Source organism: Dermacentor albipictus, chromosome 7 (genome assembly GCF_038994185.2).
Source record: "Dermacentor albipictus isolate Rhodes 1998 colony chromosome 7, USDA_Dalb.pri_finalv2, whole genome shotgun sequence".
Classification (NCBI taxonomy): Eukaryota; Metazoa; Arthropoda; class Arachnida; order Ixodida; family Ixodidae; genus Dermacentor; species Dermacentor albipictus.
In genome coordinates, this window is record NC_091827.1 from 90,005,533 (window position 1) to 90,021,642 (window position 16,110).

Below are 16,110 nucleotides of genomic sequence, written 5' to 3' on the forward strand. Positions count from 1 at the left end.
AACTATACAATCGTCAGCAAAGATCCGCACATGAGAAGAAATGTTATTTGGTAAGTCGTTAATATATATCAGGAAAAAGTAGTGGACCGAGGACACTGTCCTGTGGCACACCAAAGGAAACGTAAGAGAGCGGGGAGAAAAAAATTATTAACCACGGTGAACTGCTGCCGATTGATAAGGAAGTTCCGAATCCAAGATTGCGTTAGTGAATCTAAGGAGAATGAAGATAGTTTAGAAATTAGTTGGCAGTGAGCTACGTGATCAAAGGCTTTTGAAAAAATCTAAAAACATGCAGTCAGTTTGCAAGTTTTTGTCAAGATTAAGATGTATTTCAGTCGCGAACTCATATAGTTGCGTGTCGCACAATAAACCCTTCCTAAATCCATGTTGGTTCGTGAAGAAAAAAGTTATTCTCTAAATGATTGTAAATATGGGAGGTGATTATATGCTCTAGCATCTTACAGCAGATGGAATTAAGTGAAATGGGTCTGTAGTTTAGTGGTTAATTTTTATTACCAGATTTAAAGATGGGAATGACCTTCGCGATTTTCCAGTCTTGGAGAAGAATTCCTGTCGATAGCGATTGTCGGAATATATGAGATAATATTTTACTCGAGACTGATATCGTGTTTTTTAGTATCTTTGAGTTTATGTCGTCAACGCCTGCTGATGTGGACACTTTCAGATTATTTGTAATGGACGTGATGCCATCGACAGTAATGTCGATGGGCTGTAAAAAAGGGTAGTCAAGATCAGCTACATCAGGCACGTTTGAGTCGTCTTCTATGGTGTATACTGATGAAAGGAATGAATTGAACGCGTTTGGAAAGTCATGGTCTGGAATGAGAATGTGGTCGTTATCATGCATAATGATGTTGCTGTCCTGTCGCTCCAGACACACTGATTCCCAAAATTTTGTTGTGTTAGTTGTGAGCAGGGATGGCTAATCGTGCGAAAAGTACTTATCTCGGGCAGCCCGTACTCTAGAGCAGTAGCTTTTCAAGAAGTCGGTGTATTTTTTTCCAAGATATTGAAGTGGACGCACGTTTTGCGGCCGCATACAATCGTTTCTTTCTATTTCTGAGTTTGTTAAGTGACTTAGTGAACCACGGGTTGCGTTTATCATTTGTTATTTTAATTAACGGAACATGCTGACTAACCAGTGTTACTAGCTTGTTTTCGAACAAATCCCAGTTACCTTGAACTGTTCGGTTACTGAAACAAGGAAGTAATACACTAGCAAGAAATGTTTCAAGTTTTGCGTTATTAACACTGTAATTTCCTCTGTTATAGTCACGAATTATCTTAGTTGTGGCACCAGAAAAACGGGACGGTACTTTAAGGTTTAATTGCATTAATTTGTGGTCATTGAAACCATCTGAATATATTATTTTTTCAACAGTATTGAGGACCGTTGTCAATTTTAGATCGAGTATATTGGTGTCACGAGTGGGTTGACTTACGATCTGTGACAGGTTGAAATCCCATGGTAAGCCAATGAAGTCTGAGGGAAGGCAGCAGGTCGATGACAGCTGCTTCCAGTTTATGGAGGGAAGATTAAACTCACCGACGAGAAACATACTTTCAGCCGGACAAGCCCAACGGCGTGAGTTATGCTGTTTCGCAGGTCGCTAACAAGCAACACACTTGAGTTAGGAGGACGATAACAGCAACCTTGCAATAACTTTTCAAAACGACTCATGCACGCAACCCAGACAATTTCTAGGTTAGTGTCGGAATCAATTAAATAAGGTGTCACCGTCTTCCTAACGCCTATAAGTACGCCTCCACCTCGTTTATTAGTGCGATCACATCGGTGAATGTTATACCTGGTATGTATGGGACTTATTTCGATGTCTGAAATGTCAGGATGGAGCCATGTTTCCGTGAAGATGATCATGTCAGAACCTGTATCATCTAGGAAAGAAGAGACTTGACTGAGCTTGCGCACTAGGGTTCGAATATTAGTGAATGATATTGATAGTGGTGGTGTCATCCGAGGTTCTGGTACCTGATGGCAGTCATGGGTTTGAGCGCTATGCTTCAGCTATCTGCTCAGCTGCACTACTGTGCTAGTGACACCGTCGTACACGTAGGTTGTGTCATCTATGCGCATTCTGTCGACGCTGAGCTTGAAATACTTTTTTTTTGCCTTCGCAAATTCGATCACTTTTCTTCTTGCTTCTCGTGTAGCTGGGCAGAAGTCTTCTCGTATGGAAAATCCGGAGCCCTTAAGCTTTCTTGCAGCTGACAGGATGCGTTCTTTATCCTTATAAAAGGTCAATTTCGCTATGATCGGTCTCTTTTTGTTATCGGCGTGCTTGCCTAATGTATACACCCTTTCGAAGTGCGTGCTTGATAGGCTTAAGTCGAGTTTTTCGGCACAAAAATCGACAATTTTCTGCTCCGAAGGAGCCCACTGAGCGTCGCATTCTATTCTCAATGTCCTCGCACTGTGAAGAAATTGTGGCCAATCGATCACATACACCGCGAATGATATGGGCGCCTGCTGTTGTAACAGCCGAATTTTCGCATGCGGGAGTATCGACCAGCGCGGCGATCTTGGCGTTCAGCAGCTTGATTTCACCTTCAGCGGCCTCCTATTTTTGTTTCGAAATTTTAATTGAGCGAGTAGTGTTACCTGCTCGTTTTCTAGCTTTTGGAACTTGTTGCCGTAATACTGGCTTTGACACTAGTTAGTTGAGAAAGCAAGTGTGAGTGCGCTTCTTCTAATTTCCCAATAGCCTCTAGTGCAGCAGCAAAAGCTTCTTCTTGAGCCTTAGTCATTGGTCCAGGATTAGTTTCAACGTCTCCCGACAGCATCAATTATGAAAGATGAATTGCGAGATCGTGCTCAGTGTTCTGAGTCAAAGCAGTGACCATGATCTCCGAAGCAGCACCTCATCGAGTGGAAGACTGAGATTAGTGGAGCGCTCGACCGGCCACCACTCTCATCATATCTCTGCCTGAGATACGCGTTTATGCGGACACCTGACGAATGCGCTAATTCTGACATTGCCTGACGTCGGTTCTTCGGGAGTGCCGACTTTTCCCTTGAACCAAAAAAGCCATCAAAAATATTTCGGATTCATTCCCAAACAAAATAATAAATATGGTTACGGATACGTTTTCTTACCTATGAAAAGATTGTTTCTACAGCGAAGCTGTGTATGGCTAGGTTCTGGAAAAGCTTGCGTGCGTCTTTCGAGCCATGTACAAGGAGAATTTTCCCTTAAATGTGTACCGATCCCGAAGACAGTGCCATACCGGGTCAACCCGCGGCGGATGTGAAGCAGGCTTTTAGCACTCCGCCAACTTGCAAAAATAAGTTTAACATCTTTGCTCCAAATACAGCCGTATCAGATATTAAGCTGATAAGAACAGATTCACTTTCACCCGCGTCGGCAACGTCTAAGTTCGCAAGACCCTCTCTTTGCCGGCGTTCCAAGCGCTTACGTATCTCCTTTCCTTTCCTTCCGCTTTGCCGTGGTGGTGGTCCCCGCAGCCGTGCTGTCTGTGAGGACCGCGAGGCAGAAAGAAACGTTAACCGCACATGTGGCCCCGATCCCGCAAACTTGGATCGTTTCACCTGCGGAACGTCCAGGTTTCAGGGGCAGTTTGTGGGGAACCATTTTTGTGTGGCGTGTACTCTACGTGACCGCTCGTGATTTTCGAGTGACCTCAAAACCATTACGGCACTGCAGGACGTCGACCAACGCACGATCGCCTTGGCTGCGGTTAAGCAGTGTGTGCCCTCGGAGTGTGGTCAAGTGCGTGTCTGTTGTACGTGCCGGGATTCGTTATAGTAAAAGGCGTCATGCCGATTCCGGCCACAATACACGGGTATGTATACGCCCCGGGGCCCCATCGTCTTCCGAGGCTCAACATCGTGGAGGAGCGACTAGTCGCACCTGGCCTTCCATTTATATGCATACGGCATTTGACGCACGGCAATGGACAGTTTGCCCACAAAAACACCTTCGCTGGTCATCCACCTTCACAGAGTGGAATGGCACTGATTTTTTTTTCCAATTTTTCGCTTGTGTTTCCTTTGCGTTCGGACACACTGCACAGAGCAACTGCTTCCATGCAGCGGGAACAGTGGCGTGGTAAAGCCGTTGGCTTCTACTATGCGTCTCGAAACCTTGACGGTGCACTTCGATCTTCGTATTTTGAAGTTTATTGTTCGTTTCGCTCAGACCACGCTATGAACGCTGCAGCCCAGCGGGAAGGCTAGTTGCCATTCGAACTGCGTTCGTGCCATCAAATAATTTTGCTAGAATTATTCGTTTTCCAGTGTCATGGAAACATTTCTCTCCAGAAATCGGCAACGCAGAGTAAGCAAAAATTATGTGCTGGCATTGAGTACTCAGTGGCTTTGAATTCGCAATTGCTCAACTGCATTATAGTAACTGAAGGGACAAATATTGCTAGGAAAATTTATTTTATTTGAACAGCGAATTTCCTACTGGAAACAGTAAAAAGCACCCAGGGACGAAGAAAGAAAATAACATTCCGCTTTTCAGAAGCGCCTGTCCGATTTTGTAGCACTCCCTCAGAAGCCATCGAAAGGACTCACCGTGAACGTTCGTCTCGTTGGTCGGGGGGTATGATTCTCGCTTCGAGTGCGAGAGGTCCCGGGTTCAAATCCTAAAGGAACCCATTTTCTGCTTTTTCATTCCGCATAAGTATAGCTTCAGAGTCACGCGCTAAATTATCCTAACTTGCGTTACTTGGACAGCGTAGGTTTTCCTCGAAACTGCAACGAGCTCTCACTTACGAAGAAACGAAAATATTAATCGGCTTTCTCAGTCATCTCCTACCTTGTGTTGCACGGGCCCTTCAGCCACCGCAAGCAGTCTCTGCGACAACTCGGCTCGTTAATCTATCGGCATGATTCTCGCTAAGGCACGCAGAGACCCCGCGGTAAAATCGCGGAGTAGGCCACTAATCGATTGTTTTCTCGGGAATAAGTATCACTACAGAGAACAGCGCAAAGGCATCGTAATATACTTCATTTGAGCAGTGAATTTCCTACTCAAAACTGTAATGAGCACCCAATGACGAAGAAAGAACGTAATATTCGGCTTTTTAGAAGCGCCTGCCCGATTTTGTTGCACTCCCATCGAAAGCACTCTCCGTGAACGTTCGGCTCGTTGGTCTGGCCATTCTGCTTCCGGCAGCCTTGCTGTGCGGATTGTGGATTCATGAGCTCCGCCGGAGCCGCAGTTGCGGCCCTTACTAGCCGCGGTAACAGGAACCAAGAAGGAGAAGATCACCCTTTTGCTTTGGCACAATGGACAACAGGACGCATCGTCACCAATACGGTATTTCTGCACGGTGACATGCAAGCACGGCCTTACAGAGTTTAAGATTTCAGGGACGCTCTCGCTCTCTCCGGGATACTGCTGGAAGTTGTGACACTCCGTGCCCATCAGATTAACCATGTCTGGGCGGTTACCATGGGCAATGCAGACGGTACCAAGCCGCTCCTAGCCTTGAAGTAAATGACAGTTAAAGGGCGTCGCTGCGTTGTAGTGGACCCAGAGGACCGGCCAGTGATGTTACGCCTTCATTGGCCTATTCACGATGTACCTGACGATGACGTGCGTACAGCGCTAGCCGCTTTTGGAAAGGTGATATACGTGCAGCATGAGCGTTGGCGCGTTCCGGGAGTCCAGTACAAGAACTCGAACACCCGGACGGTGCTGATGAAGTTGAAAACTGGGTTGATGTGGGAGGATCTACCCCACCAGGTATCGGTCGCAGGAGAACCTGCACTAGTTGTCGCTCCTGGTAGACAATGCAGTGCCGTTGTTGTCCGAGCTCTGGACATGTGCGGCGTGACGGCAACGTGCCCCGGTACACGATATGTCGGCGATACGGACACGAAGATGCCCAGTGCGCGCGATCCTACGCCACAGCTGCCGGGCGAATTGTGAACCAGTACACCGAGAAGCATTTAATGAATGTGACCGAAGCCGAGGAAGCAGCGAAAGGAAGCGGAGACCAGCGAAAAGACACCGGAGACCAAGCGAAGCCAGTCGACAATGGAGGCTACGGTCAAGGCGCCTGCAGCAGAGTCCGTACTTGCAGGAACACCCGCGCCCGCGGACGACGACACGATGGAAAGCAGTGAAACAAAAGGCTTCCACGCTGAATCAACCAAGACGTGTATGCCAAACTACCAAGCCTCCAACACCAGAGTTAGCCCGGCAATCAAACGGCTACTTGAAGCGATTTCCGACCAACAGATACCCGTGGGGAGACGCCCCAGCCTTAAACCACGGCCAAATGTCAAAGCGGCGTGGAAGGCCACCGACGAGTTGCCGAGGTAGCACCAAGACCTCGAGCAACCAGGCGGATCAGAAGGCGTCTAGCGGTGCGCTAGACGTGCGAGGTAGCGTAATGCTTCGGGTCCTATCACCTCGATTAAAAAAAAAAAACATGGCAAACAATATTTCGTTTGGCCACATTAAACGTTCGAGGTCTGGCCTTAAAGAAAACGCAGAACCAAGTGTACAGGCTGTTGGCGGACGACGACCTCAACATGTTGGCAGTGCAAGAAACAAAAGTTGAAGGGGAGTAGCAGACCTGGAGCATGACTGGAATCTGGATTCCATGTAATCCAGATTGTGTTACAGAGCTTTTTTTCATGACATTTATGCATATGTAATTCTTCAATCATGGTATTCATACTAAAACCTGTAATTTTTTAACAATGTGTTGAAAACTGCTGTACTTTTGTTTTATTACGTTTACTTTGTAAAGGAGGTCCCATTGCAGTCTTTGACTCCGGGACCTCCTCCTGAATATTAACAACTTGTAATCATTCTAATGATCTCAATAAAAACCGATTCTGATTCTGATTCTGATGACGCTTCCCTTCACATCTCGCTACTACGTGGCAATGAGTCACGCGCTGGGCAAGTGAGCGGAATGCCAACTATATTGGAAAAAGTTAACGGGCCTTGTTGTTTATCCATGGCAAAGTGGCAGATTGATCGTTGTTGATTGTCATCACAGTATTGTTCACTGGAGAGTACTATGTATTTACACACTGAACGGCACAGATGAGAGAGAGAGAGCGAGAGAGTGTGAACTTTAATGAGCACCAGCAGTTTAGTCGGCTGGGCCTAGGCCTCCCAAGATGGGACGTTGATGTCTGCCTCTTCGCCGCTTCTTAGGCCTGGTGGGTCGCCCAGAGTTGGTCGTTGAGATGGGAGCTGTGTAGGGTGGCGTGCCATCTCGACCAGAGGGTCACGGGATTAAGGTCTGGGTATATATGTTTGCACTCCCATTACATGTGGGGAAGTGTTGCTGATTGAGTTTTACAGACCTTGCACATCTGGCTCGGGTAGATGTCGGGGTATATGGTGTGACAGCTTGTGAGGGAGGGGTATGTATTGGCCTGTCACAGACGAAGGGTGGTTGCCTGTGCTCTCTTTAACTTGCGGTGAGGGGTGGGGAAGGTTCTTTTTGCGACGTAATATGACTTCACAAGGTCGTTGTATCTTGTAAGACGATTTGTTCTTGTGCTAATCCGAGCATAACCAGATTAAACAGCATTGGGGAAATGACAGAGTTGGTGTGCCCATACTGCCGAGGGAGAGTACCTCCGATCGAATGTTTCCGACCGACAGAAAGGCCTTCCGATTGGATAGAAAGTCTCTTACCTAGTTGTAAGTGCGTTCTTCAAGGAGATGCTTTCGAGGATGGTGGAGTGCCTTATGTCACCAAGGCGTCAAGTCAACTATATACCAGAGCCACAGTGGCCTCGACCCGAGAACTGCTGGTTGGACGTGATGTTGCCCGTCGCAGGAAAGAATCGACCGTGTGACAACATAAAAGATCGAGGTATCACATAGACGGCACCCCCGGACTGACCCACCCGGGGGAAATCGGTAGTTGCCTTTTCCTGTCTCTCTCTCCCTACAACCTTCGTCTTTTCCTTACTTTCCACCTTTCCTGTCTCCTTCTCATTTCTTTATTACTTCCGACCTTCCTGGCAGCAAGGGTTAACCTTGTGTGAGTAGCCAACCTTGGTTATATCATATATGGTTATAGCGGTGGCGTACAGCTGGCGCTTGTAGGCCCTGTTTTAAAGGCCCTGCAGCGTCCCCTTGTTGGGCTCCATGGTGGGTGGCTGGCGCTACTGCCGAAAAATACACTCCCACTTATGGCTAGTTCTTTCCCTCCACTATCTGATCGCTCCCTGAAAAGGGGGCGCACCGAAGATGTCTGAATTTTTTGGACGCCAAAAAGAAACTTTCCCGCGATTCCATGTAATCCATTCTGAAAAACAAGGAAAACAAGCACAAATAATCTCACCTTTTGTTGTTTCAAAAATTCTATAACTCAGGCATTTGGACCAGGATATAAGGCATCAAAGATGGCTAGCGGTGATCTCCTTTTGGAGCTCCGCGACAAAAAACAACACGAGAAACTGCCTAACCTTCTATCATTTGGAGATGTCCCAGTCACAGTTACCCCGTACCGCACGATGAACACCACCCGTGGTGTAGTTTTGGATGATGACCTGATGGAACTTACGGACGCTGAACTATTAAAAGGCTGGAGTGATCAAAACGTAATCAATGTTAAGAGAATTCTGCTAAGGCGCGATGGAAAAGAAATCAAAACAAAACATCTAATTCTCACCTTTGGTACAAGTGTGCTCCCTGAGAGTATTGAGACAGGATATGTGAAGCTCCGGGTCAGACCATATGTCCCAAACCCTCTGAGATGTTTTAAATGCCAGCGATTTGGCCACAGCTCATCGAACTGCCGCGGCCGCCAAACCTGTGCAAAATGCAGTGCACATGAGCACTCCGCTGAATCGTGTGAAAACACTCTCCACTGTGTGAACTGTGATGGGGAGCACGCCGCGTACTCGCGGTCGTGCCCATCTTGGAAAAAAGAGAAAGAGATTGTAACGATCAAAGTAAAGGAAAATATAAGTTTCAAAGAAGCACGCAGGCGGGTATTCTTCCTGCCAAAGCACACCTTTGCCGATGTGGCGCGTCAGGGGGCAGCGCCACAACGGTCTCCGGCGGCTGTCCGACCCACACCCAGTGAGGCGGCAGTGACGCCATCCGCCCCCCCCCCCCCGGCGGCTGCAGCTGACGCTGCTACGCCAACACAGCAGACGGGGCCATCGACCCCGAAGGTGGGTGCAGCCGAGGCTGCCCCAACCTCCCAGGCCCCTTCCAGCGCTGGCAACAGCCGGCGCAGCCAAATCCCTCAGGGAGCCCCATCGACCTCCGGGATGGTGGGCGCAGGGGTCTCGCCTTCCGAGGTGAGACTCTCTCGAAAAACTTCTCGCTCTCAAGAGCGCGTGTCCGGCGCCTCACATGAGGCAATGGACACAACACCTATCCCCACGGCGCCCCAAGCGCCTAAGGAGCGGCGAGGCTCCCTCGAACGCTCCAAAAAAGGCAGAACCCCGGTTACAGGGCCTCGCAAGAGCTCTGTAATGTAAGACATCACTTCCGTTTCCGTAAACACAGCACGAATTTACCTTAAACATGGATACAGAAATCATTCAATGGAACATCAGAGGTCTCCTTAGAAACCTTGATGATTTGCAAGAACTCATCCAAAAACATAATCCAAAAGTGCTGTGTTTACAGGAAACACACTTAAAATCTAAACACACAAACTTTCTCCGTACGTATGTTACGTTTCGCAAAGATCGCGATGATGCCGTCGCATCATCGGGTGGTGTTGCAATTCTTACTCATAGGAGTATTGCGTGTCAACCTTTACAGCTACAAACGCCCCTTGAAGCAGTGGCGGTTCGAGTTGTCCTACTAAACAAACTCATCACCATTTGCTCCCTTTACATACCCCCGCATTACCAACTGAACAAACATGAATTTCACTCCTTGATCGATCAATTGCCAGAACCTTATGCTCTTCTTGGCGATTTCAATGTGCACAGCTCCCTGTGGGGCGACTCTCGTATAGATGCGCGAGGTCGCCTTGTTGAACAGTTCCTTTTTTCTTCTGGAGCGTGCCTTCTCAATAAGAAAGAACCCACATATTACTCTCTTGCAAACCGATCCTTTTCGTCAATAGATCTTAGTATAGTCTCCCCGTCTGTACTGCCTGAACTTGAATGGGAAGTTACAGACAACCTTTACGGTAGCGACCACTTCCCTATACTGCTAAGATCATATAAAGAAAACGAATATCCACCATACTCTCCTAGGTGGAAGATTGAGACAGCTGATTGGGAGAAATTTAGATCTCTAACTAGTATCACATGGGCTGACCTGTCTTCGTTAGGAATTGACGCGGCAGTCGAGCTTTTTACAGCATTCATAATAGATGTCGCATTTAAATGCATATTAGAAGTAAAAGGCTTGGCCTGCAAACGGCGTGTCCCATGGTGGAACGACGATTGTAGGATCGCTCGTAAAAAACAGAACAGGGCGTGGGGGTTGCTACGCGCTTCTCCCACTGCAGAGAATCTAGTCAACTTTAAAAAAGCAAAATCCGAAGGCAGGCGAACCCGCCGACAGGCCAGACGAGAAAGTTGGCAGAAGTTTCTATCGAGTATAAACTCGTTCAGAGATGAGGCGAAAGCCTGGAACAGGGTAGATAGGATAAGAGGGAGACAAGCACATGCACTCCCTTTGGTAAACACAGAAGGCGATACCCTACAAGATCAGGCAGACTCACTTGGGGAATATTTTGAGAGCGTGTCAAGTCCAACAAATTATACACAATCCTTTCTCAAATACAAACAAACAGAAGAACGTAAGCCATTAACAAGAAAAGGTCGAGAGAATGAGCCTTACAACCGTCCTTTTTGTATTGCCGAATTGAGAGCTGCCTTGAGCGCATGCAACAGCTCCGCACCAGGATCTGATAGAATCATGTATGAAATGCTCAAGAACTTACACAATGACACGAAGGATACACTACTCACACTTTTCAACACCATTTAGGATGCAGGGTACCTTCCAACTGCATGGAAGGAATCCATTGTGGTCCCTGTTTTGAAACAAGGCAAGGACCCTTCCTCAGTGTCGAGTTACCGCCCGATAGCCCTCACAAGTTGCATTTGTAAGGTGTTTGAAAAAATGATTAATCGGCGACTCATTCATTTCCTTGAACTGAGCAAAATCCTTGATCCCTATCAGTGCGGCTTCCGAGAAGGGCGCTCCACAACTGACCATCTTGTACGTGTAGAAGCAAATATCCGGGACGCATTTGTACACAAACAATTCTTCTTATCCATATTCCTCGATATGGAGAAGGCGTACGATACGACGTGGCGTTACGGAATCTTAAGAGACTTGTCAGAAATGGGCATCCACGGTAATATGCATAATATAATAGAAAGCTATCTGTAAAATCGTACCTTCCGGGTAAAAGTCGGCAACGCACTCTCACGCCCTTTTACGCAAGAAACGGGTGTACCCCAAGGAGGCGTGCTGAGCTGCACGCTCTTTATCGTGAAGATGAACACGCTTCGTGCTTCATTACCACCCGCCATCTTTTACTCTGTCTACGTGGACGACATTCAAATAGCTTTCAAATCTTGTAACCTCGCAGTCTGCGAGAGACAGGTACAGCATGGCCTGAACAAAGTCTCAGTGTGGGCAGACAAGAATGGATTTAAGATCAATCCTAACAAAAGCTCTTGCGTTCTTTTTACAAGAAAGAGAGGCCTGGTTCCGGATCCTTCCTTAGAACTGTGTGGACAACGAATACCTATCAGCAAAGAGCTCAAATTCCTAGGTGTCATACTTGACTACAGACTCACTTTCGTCCCCCACATTAAATATCTTAAAGAAAAATGTCTGAAAACAATGAACATAATCAAACTCCTATCCCAGACTACATGGGGTAGTGACAGAAAGTGTTTGATGAATATCTATAAGAGCCTCATTCGATCACGACTAGACTATGGTGCCGTGATCTATCACTCTGCCGCCCCGAGCGCACTAAGGATGCTAGACCCAGTCCACCATCTAGGAATCCGATTGGCCACTGGCGCTTTCAGAACGAGTCCCATACAAAGTCTATATGTAGAATCAAATGAATGGTCTCTCCACCTACAGAGATCATACATCAGCCATACATATTTTCTGAAAGTCCTCTCAAACCCCCAACATCCCTGTTTTAATACCATCAATGACATGACATGTGCTACACTCTTTCGCAATCGTCCGTCCGTAAGACAGCCTTTCTCGCTGCGTGTGAGGGAGCTTAGCGAAGAAATGCACGTTCCACTCCTCGAGCTTCGCCTAATGCATCCAGCCAAGCTGCTACCTCCTTGGGAGTGGCAGCTCATACAATGTGATATATCTTTCGTGGAAGTCACAAAGTATGCTCCAGAGATTGAAATCAAGATGCATTTCCGCGAACTCCAGTACAAATACTCCTGCACTGAGTTCTACACAGACGCATCGAAGTCACGCGAGGGGGTGTCTTATGCAGCCGTCGGTCCATCCTTCTCGGAATCCGATTTACTGCATACGGAAACTAGTATCTTTACGGCTGAGGCCTACGCACTGCTGTCGGCCGTAAAGCATATAAATAAATCAAAACTCCAGAAATCAGTTATATATACGGACTCCCTCAGTGTTGTGAAGGCCTTGATGTCTTTCTGCAATCACAAAAATCCAGTATTTAATGAACTCTACTCCGCACTGTGCAAATCATATATGTCTAACCAACATGTGATCATATGCTGGGTGCCTGGACATAGGGGCATCGAGGGAAACGTTCTAGCTGACCAGATGGCCACATCAATCTCATTGCATGCAGATAATCCTACTGCTTCGGTCCCTGTCACAGACTTGAAGCCTTTCTTAAGAAGGAAACTACGAAGCCACTGGCAACGCATGTGGGACGAAGAAATAAATAATAAACTGCATGTAATAAAGCCACAATTAGGTTTCTGGCCTCCTGTAACAAAATCCCGCCGGACAGATGTCCTATTCTGTCGTCTAAGAATAGGACACACTTTTGGCACACATAACTTTTTACTCACGGGAAACGAGCCTCCAACCTGCGGTAGATGCGGTGAGAGGCTGACCGTCCTCCACGTCCTCCTGGAGTGTCGGGATCCGAACATGAAAGAAAGAAGCATTTTACCTTAGCATACCGGCAGCGCATCCCCCTTCATCCTGTTATGTTACTCGGCCCAGAACCTTTATTTGACACGAACGCAGTTTTAAGTTTTCTGAAAGATGTTGCCTTGCATGTTTTTAGCCCTACATGTTTCGTAGCGGGTCCTCTCTCAGAGGATGCCGCTGCGATAGCTCTTTAGTATAGCACATGCCTCTAGGCCCTTGTGTTTCAAGGGCTCCGGCGAGGCAGCAGTGCTCCAAGTAATTTTACCATTCTATATATTTTTATTTTGCATCATTCAACGATGGATTTTAATGTTCACAGTATTCGTCATTAGTCATCGCCATAATTTTATAGTACATAGATTTTACGCACTTTACAGCGATTATTTTTAGGCCACCTTACAGCCAAGTCACATCTTCCATAATACATCGTTAACATTACCACTTGTCATGGCGCTCTTTGGCCAAACCTGGCCCTTGCGCCACAAAACAATACACATCATCATCATCAAGATCGAGGTAAACTCCATGCGTCCACCTGTTATGGTTCAACCATGGCACTAAACCTTAAGAAGCCCCTTCGTATAGGCACTTTAAATGTTGTGGTTTCGCGAGCAGGAGACGCCAGTACCATTTAAGCCGGCTTTTTCAAAAAAATTATTTAAATATTGTCGCCGTGCAAGAGACAAAGGTGGAAGGCCAGGAACAGACGGACCGCATGGTGCAGTCATTTAGAGCACTGTATAACGTCTGCGTGTGTCATGCAGACATTATACTATATTCGACGTTATGCAGTCATTATACTATATTACATATATATTCATGCAGACGTTAGACGTGCACAGCCTCCAGAAGTTAGCACTTCTGGAGGCTGCGCACTCTTTATTCGTAACAGTGCTGTTATTGTAGACGAACGAGTTATTATATGTGGAACTGGCCGTTTTTTTCATATTTGATTGTTCTTTTGCCGGCTTTAAGTGGTTCGCATTTTGTGCGTGTATGCTCGAAATGACGAATGTGCACGTAGAATTTTTTTCGATAGCTGGAAAAATAACTGAAGTGCGAGCGATAGCTAATTTTGATGGGGGATTTTAATTGTGTGTGCAGACCGGGCTCAACAAATGAAACCAAGGGATACGAGTGCGCAGTTTTTAAATGTACTTGCGAATGATTATGAATTGGAAAATGTCGGCATTTTCTTGTCGACGGGGAAAGCTTCCGTTTACACGCACTATCAAGGTGAAAGTCATGCGCGATTAGGCCGACCTTACACTGTAATGCAGCTCGTGCCATTGTGTCGATGGTACGAGATCAAACATGTATCTTTTTCTGATGATAGTCTAGTAACGTTTGATTTAGGAGAAAAACGAAAAGAAACGAAATTTAATTGGGATCTTTGTAAGTTTAATACCAAACTGCTTGATTATGAAAGTTTTGTGAGAGATATAAGTGCAATGATCAATTCCTCTATGACACCGCAGACTAATCACTGTATTGAAATATGGGAAACTCTCAAAAGTGATGTTAAGATGAAAGTGATAGAAAATGCAACTGCACTGCGCCGCAAGGGAAAACAAGAAGAAATAGAATTGACTAGCGAACTAGAATTTCTCATGTCTACAGAGTGTGAGAATGCTGGATCTTGCATGAAGCAAGTAAAAGAAACAAAAGTAAACTCGAACTTATCGACCAAGAACGATACGAGGGAACTATGGTACGAGCGCGAGCGGAACGATGGTGGAATGGGGAAACGCCCACTAAACAAGTGATGAAACAAGCCCACTAAACAATTAGTGATGAAAAGGGATACGCGACAAAAAAAATGAAATACAAGCAATAATATATCAAAACGAGGAAACGCCCGAACCCACAAAGATAGAGTGAGCATTCGTAGAATATTATCGTGAACTGCTTGAGAAGAAGTAAAAATGATACAAGGGTTTGAGCGAGATTTTCTTCATCTTATGCCTCGATTAGAAGATGACATTAAAGCAAACCTTGAATTTCCAATCACATTGCGAGAAATTGAAGATGCTGTAGATGGACTTGGTGCAGGAAAAGCTCCCGGGCCTGATGGTTTAGGCGCGCCCTTTTACAAAGCTTTCAAATTTCAGCTCAGCCAATTATTGCATAATGTTTTCAAGGAAATGTATGCAACACAGCGAATGCCTCCATCGTTCCGAACCGCTCATATAGTGCTAATCCCTAAATGCGAGGACCCGGTTAAACTGTCGTCAGTAAAATCTTATCGACCAATAAGCCTCACAAACTGTGACCACAAAATATTTACGAAAGTGTTAGCAAAGAGATTTCAAAGTGTTGTAACAAAATTAGTGCGACAGCATCAAACATGTGGAATCTAGACAGAACAATTTCCACCAATACACATGTAGCTCGTTGTGTTCTTCATTGCTATGATGCTCTCTCAAGTCTGGTTGCAGTGTTGCAACTGGATTTGGAGAAAGCGTTTGACAATATGTCACATCAAGTACTATTTCCAATGTTAGAATATGTTAATTTAGGCGGAGTGATATTAGAAGGTGTAAAAATGTCCTACTCAGAGTGCAGCACCCGCATCATTATAAACAAGAAGTTAAGTGAACCAATTCAGCTTCTCTCCAGTGTGAGGCAGGGATGTCCAATTTCATCATTACTTTTTGACATTTATCTGGAACCTTTCTGCTTGAGTTTAATTAATAGCCAAAGTGTACGCGGTTTTAGGCTTGAAACAACAGAAGTCAAGGTGTTTGCATACGCTGATGACATTGCGGTCATTTGCCAAGATCATGAAAGCATAAAAGAGGTGGTTAGTTTGACTGGTGAATTTTGCAAGGAATTTGGCTATAAGATCAATTGGGAGAAGGCAGTAGGTTTCTGGCATGGAGAGCGGAGCGAACAGCGTGAATTATTTGATGGCATCCAATGGACAGCAATGCCCACAACGTCCTTAGGCGTCCCACTACAATGTTATGACGACACCGAGCTATATTGGAACGAGGGAAAAGAACGCGTGAAATAG

General features: G+C 46.1%; 1 long non-coding RNA gene and 1 pseudogene across 1 annotated transcript in view; one reads left to right on the forward strand and one right to left on the reverse strand.

Annotated features, from left to right (window-relative positions):
• Window positions 1–16,110, forward strand: part of LOC135916755 (uncharacterized) — a 218,629-nt gene that overhangs the window by 9,689 nt on the left and 192,830 nt on the right. The gene's annotated exons all lie outside the window — the stretch shown is intronic.
• LOC135916789 (U2 spliceosomal RNA) lies at window positions 3,234–3,412 on the reverse strand (annotated as a pseudogene).